Consider the following 6129-nt stretch of genomic DNA (forward strand, 5'->3'; position numbering starts at 1 on the left):
GTTCAAGGATGAGGCAACATATGTAAATAAATAAATAGATAAATAGATAAATAAATAAAATGTGATATGCCATATCAGCAGAATCAAGGACAATAACAATATTATCATCTCTATAGATACAGAGAAAAGCTTTTGACAAAGTACAATACTCATTCATGACAAAAAACCTACAGAAAATTAGAATAGATGGTCTTTATCTCAATCTGATAAAATCTTTTTATAACAAACCAAGAGTCAATGTTGTATTCAAATTAGTTGTTTAGATTACCACATGTAAGCATGCAAAACTGGTTCAAAAATTGTAATAAATTAAAAGTGAAAAGAAAAAAAAAAGAGTCAACATCATACTAAATGGAAAAAAACTGAAGGTTTTCATTCTAAAATCAGGAACAATACAATAATACCACTATCACCACTCTCATTCAATGTATTTCTGGAAACATTAGCCAGAACAATTAGACAAGAGAAAGAAATTAAAGCAACATGAATGCAAAGGAAATAAAATTTAATTATCAATATTTTTGGATGACACCATATGCATATAGCAATCCAAAATTCTCCAAAAAAACAAAACTTTTAGACTTAAAAACCAAATTCAATAAAATAGCTGCATACAAAGTCAACACTCAAAATCAATAGCCTACTTGTACATGAATAACAAATTCACTTAGAGAGACATTAAGAAAACAACAAAGTGAACAATACCATGCCCCCAAAATGAAATATCTAGGAATCACTTTAATGAAGAAAATAAAAGACCACTACTTTAAAAAAACAGTACTCTAAAAAATGAAATTGCAGAGGATATTTGGCTCTCACATAGGAAGAACAATCATAATAACAATGGTCATATTTCTAAAATTGTTACACAGATCTAACACCATCCAATCAAAATACCAATAGCATATTTCCCAGAATCAGAGAGGACAAGCCTAAAATTCACTTAGAAACAGAGGAAACATAACATAATAAAAGTAACTTTGGGCAACAAAGGCAAGGCAGGAACAGCACAATCCCTGACTTGAAAATATACCACAAAGCTATGATAAAAAAAAATCAGCATGTTGCAAGTAAATAAAAGAAAAGCCAGACCTGAGGATCTGGCACAGATTGCAAGGTTCAAAAAACAACTCCAGATGTACTTAGACATCTTATCTACCTTTGACAAAGAAACCAAAGGAAGAAAGGTACCTTCTTTAATAGAGCTGGAAAACTGGCTTTGCACATGCCAAAGGATAAAAGTAGATTCATATCTTGCATTGTGCACTAAACTTACATCAAAATGGATAAAAGATCTAAATATTAAAACAGAAACACTAAATCTGCTGCAAGAGAGAATAGGTAGAAATATTACAGATATTCATGTAGGCAAAACGTTATGAACAATACCCCAATTGTACACAAATAATGAACAATGGGACTTTTGGCTTATTAAAGTTTTTGCAAAGAAAGACAAATCAGCAACAGGGAAAAGAGACAACCCAGAGTGTGGAAAAAAAAAATGTCTGCTGCTCTTCAGACAAAGGCACAATTTCTAGAATATATAAAGAACTGAAAAAAAAATCAGATCCCAAATTTTATTTATTTCTATTTTTTTTTGGTGCTGCATAAGTTCTTTATTAAAGCCAACATCATAGTCATTTAATGATTGAAAACTAGTTATTTACAACTTTTAGATAAAGAATAAACATTTACCAACTACATACATGTCAATTGTAATTTTAAGTATAATTTTTAGAGGACAGGCAGTTTTTAAAATGATTTTTCCCCAATTGTTAAAAATGTCTTTGGTAAAAGCTTTAACTATAAAAGCTATAAATATAAACTCTATTCCATGCTTTATGACAGGTATCTAGTATCTTTAATCTCCAAACAGCTCTAAATAGAAATTCAGTTCAACACAAGATCAACTTGTCACTTCCCAAAGTCTCTGCAGTGTGAATCCATCCTTCAGTTTCTCTATCGCGAGCCCCAGCTCTTCTGAAAACACAGGTTCATGATCTTGTTGCTTGTTGCCATCGGCAAAAGAAGCCACAAAAGCATTCCTGTGATCAATCGTCAGAGTCTACTTCTACATCATCTTGAATTTGTTCAAATGTCAGAGCTTCAAGGGGCTGTGGCTTTTCTTCCATTTCAAAATCCACTCCAAATATCAGATTGGCAGAATACAATTTGTGAAGTGAATTGATTTCCTTCACTGACTCCTGTAGTTTTTCCACGGGATCTATTTTAAAGCCAAGGACTATCCTCCACTCTGCTGAGAGCTTTCTATGACAAGAGCTAAACCAAATTTTAAATCTTGAATCTTTACTGAACGCATCTGCAGGTACGGTATACTAACATTGAAACTGTCATTCATGTTTGCATGCCACACGATGCTCACATTGGTAATAAAAACGTTCCCAAATTTCCCTGGTCACTGGACAGATTCCACACGCCGCTGATTTTCTCATCCATGGGTTCCCGTGGTAGTAGTCTGAGCTGCTTGTTTCGAATCAGCGCACTTCTTAATTTAAAATCACGATACATCTTAGAAGTTTCATACGCTCTGTGCACTGCAATCACAGACGTAAGAAGCCTAGGACTTCCAGAAACCCAATTGGTAAATATAAATTCAAAGCGAGTAGTGTTACACTTTGTTAGTGTGCAAAGAGCTTCAGTTTGGCCTCGCAACTTAGAGTTAGCAGTCCTTGTTGTAATATTCAATATGCAGTTGTAACCAATAGAAAGATTGACTCTGGGTAATGCCAATGAATGCCAGATAATTCTTAAATTAGTTACTAAAAGTCTACACCTGTCCCCATTATTTCCTTTGGTATCTTCAACTGAATCTAAACAATCAATAAGGACTTCACCAGGTCTCGTTTCCATTTGTCTCCAGGTATTGTTCAGCCGCCCCACTCCTTCCGCTGTTTCTCTGTATTGGCAAAAAATTTAGACTTAAATCTCCAAATTCCTTAGCTGGACTCTACCCCATCTTGGCCTGCCGCCCCTCCTGGCCCCTCTCCAGCCGAGCTCGGCGTCCTGGAGGACCGCCCCTCTTGGCGGGCCCTTATTTCTATTTTTTAAAGAGGATAAAAATATTAAAGAAAAAAACTAGAAATGATACAGAATTTCTCTAAAAATGAAAGGGGTTCAAAAAATATCTTTCTATTATGTATTGTCCTCAAATTAGTTTGTTCGGGTGACCCACCAATTTTATTTTTTATTATTTTTAATAATTTTATTGAGAAACAAATAGCAATGAGATAGTTTCAAAACTGATTAGTAGGACAGTTTTAATAATTAATACATTGCATATTATTGTCTTAGTGGATTTTCATTGTACAAGATGCAGACATGATATCCTGTCCACAAAGACTATTAGAACAAGTCTCTCTATTCATTGAAATACGAGAATGTAGCTGCATATCTATCCTGTTTTCAATATACAGATACAAAATGGTCATTCATTTGTATCCCATTTTTGTTTAGTTTTGTCAGAGAAAAGTATTCAATTGTTTAAATATTGTAGGTGCATGAATTCAGCAAAATGTTCCAATATAGTTCAGTAGCTCATAGTAATAGTGGGTTATGCATAGGACAGGCAATGTCAGAAGTTGTTGACTTGAGCTCAGCGTATTAATATGGCTTTATTTTTTATACTTCATTTTTGTACTTTTCTTCTGTGTTAAGACCAAGATAAAGTAAGACCTATATAACAAGAAATGTAGCTTTTGCATCTGATAAGGTCACACAAGTACCCTCAGGATTTATCCTGAATCCCTGTACCACAGTTTGTAGATCCTTTGTCAGAGTCAGCCATGTGGATGAGTCACAGTCATTGCTTGACCAATTTGCTTTCTGTGAAGGCCTGAGAGAATGTTTTCTCTCCATGTGACTCTCCTTAGGCACACTCTGCATCATTGATCACTTTCCTATGTGGCCCCATGATCTCCTTGATCAGAAAATATAGTACACAACTGAGTTACATGATGTTACAGGTTCTCCTAGACACCCCCCATTTCAAAGCCACATTCTAATAATTGTCATCTGACCTGAATAGACATTTCACATATGAAGAAGTAGAAACAGAAAATAAATGTATGAAAGAATGTAGAACATCACTGGTTATTAGAGAGATGCAAATTAAGACAACTTTGGGGTTTTCTTCACTCCAGAAAGAATAGCCATTATCTAGAAAACCACAAATAAATGCTGGCAAAGCTATGATAAAGAAGAAATCCTTTTCTATTTCTAGCAGGATTGTGGAGTGGTGTAACCATTGTGGAAATCAGTATGACAACTCATCAAAATCTATGACTAGACATGCCATTCAACTGAACTATTCACATTCTTTTTTGTTTTTTTCCATAATTTTATTGAGAAATAAATAGCAATGAGACAGTTTCAAATCAAATTGGTAGGACAGTTCCAATAATTAACACAGTGCTTCTTTCCAAAAACACTAAAAACGTAATTCCACAACAATATATATATATATATATATATATATATATATATATATTCAGGTAGACAGGAGAAGAATGTGTAATAACAAATCTTGTAAACAGCCCAAATATCCACCAACTGATAAATGGATAAGGTAGATGGGAGGTTTTTGTACAATAGAGTATTACTACCATAAAGAAGAGTAAGTTTGAGAGATTTTTAAGTAAGTGAATAGACTTGTAGTCCACAGTCTTAGGTGAAATAAATAGGATACATATGTCTAAATATCACATTGTTTCCCTGGTGTGAAAAACTAAAAGTGTAAATATGTCCCAAAATGCATAAAAGATATTGTGAAATAGGTATACAATATTCAGTGGAAAGAGGACCTAAGTAGAGGGGAGGAAGAAAGGAAAGGAAAGGAAAAAAGTAAGAAAAGAAGGAAAAATATAAACAAGGTTTTGGTAAATAAGGAGAGGTAGTGGGGTTGAAGAGTGTGTAGGTGAATGGGAAAAAATCAATTTATATCATGTACAGGTCTACAAAATCCCTGTACCAATGTAACAATAATTTTAGTCAATAAAATAAAAATTAAATTATACATAATTACAAGAAAGCTTTAAGAAAACTGAAATAAATGTAGGATTTCTGAAATTTTGTACATGTACTCACTATGCAAAATTAAATCAGAAAGGAATAATTAAAAAGTGAACATTAAATGCTACTTTTAACCCCACTAGTAGTAAAGATTCACTCAGAAATATGAGAAAGATAATTCTAAACTTCTCCCAGTGCATACAGATGAATTTTTAGTGGACTTTTTCTAAATCTTGTATTCTGATTTACGTAATTCACTCAAAACCCTGTTAGAGGGGGATTTTCTTCCCAATAGATGAGGATATGTAATATAATTTTTAGAAATTATAGTTTTCCAGAGTACAAATACGAAAAAAAATTGTGTGACTAATGCATGAGTTTTAGTTCTCGTCAGCTATTCTGATGTTGTTACTCCAATATTTAAATCATCTCTCATATCTGTCCTGACATTTCTTGAGAATAACTTCAGGAATTGAATTTTTTGGATGATGGTGTAGACAAGTTTTTACATAGATCATCAGAAAATTGTACCAATTTATACAGTCATAGCAGTTCTATACCCTTGGTTTTGCTAATAAATCTTTAAAACATGTATCTAAGTATTTTTAACTGATATCATTTTATTAGCCTATTGTTGCTTTTGTAGAAAGGCCAAGTATTTCTTATTTGCCCATTTGCATTCCCTCTCATGAAGTTTTGGGGAGTTTCTTGGTTTGTGTTTTCCTTTGGTGTTGTGGCTTGAACCAAGAGCTCTGTGCATAAGAAGCACTTGCTCTATTTCGCCATAGCCTCACCTACCGGTAGTGAAGGTTTACCCTGAGTTTCTGCATCTTTTGCCCAGGCAATTGTACAGTCCACTAAAAACAAAATTCTCCCCAAGTGCTACACAAATCTGGCCTAAGTAGAACAGCACAAGCGTGTACACGTTCAGCATCTGGCTAGACCACAGCTGCATCTGATTGCCCTATAAGCTCTGTTTGGAATCAGTTACTTACAAATTAGCTTATTTCATTCACACTTCTTCACCACTAACTTGACAGGCAATTCTTAAAGACAGGAAAAGTGTGACATTATTCTCAACTTTTTTTAAAAAAGCATTTT

At 33.7% G+C, this 6129-nt stretch overlaps 1 pseudogene; it reads right to left on the minus strand.

Moving 5' to 3' along the window:
• Window positions 1–1906: 1906 nt before the first annotated feature.
• Window positions 1907–2875, minus strand: LOC101583614 (annotated as a pseudogene).
• Between the last annotated feature and the right edge of the window lie 3254 nt (window positions 2876–6129).

The sequence above is a fragment of the Octodon degus genome, unplaced genomic scaffold (assembly GCF_000260255.1).
Source record: "Octodon degus isolate 3935 unplaced genomic scaffold, OctDeg1.0 scaffold00028, whole genome shotgun sequence".
NCBI classification, from domain to species: domain Eukaryota; kingdom Metazoa; phylum Chordata; class Mammalia; order Rodentia; family Octodontidae; genus Octodon; species Octodon degus.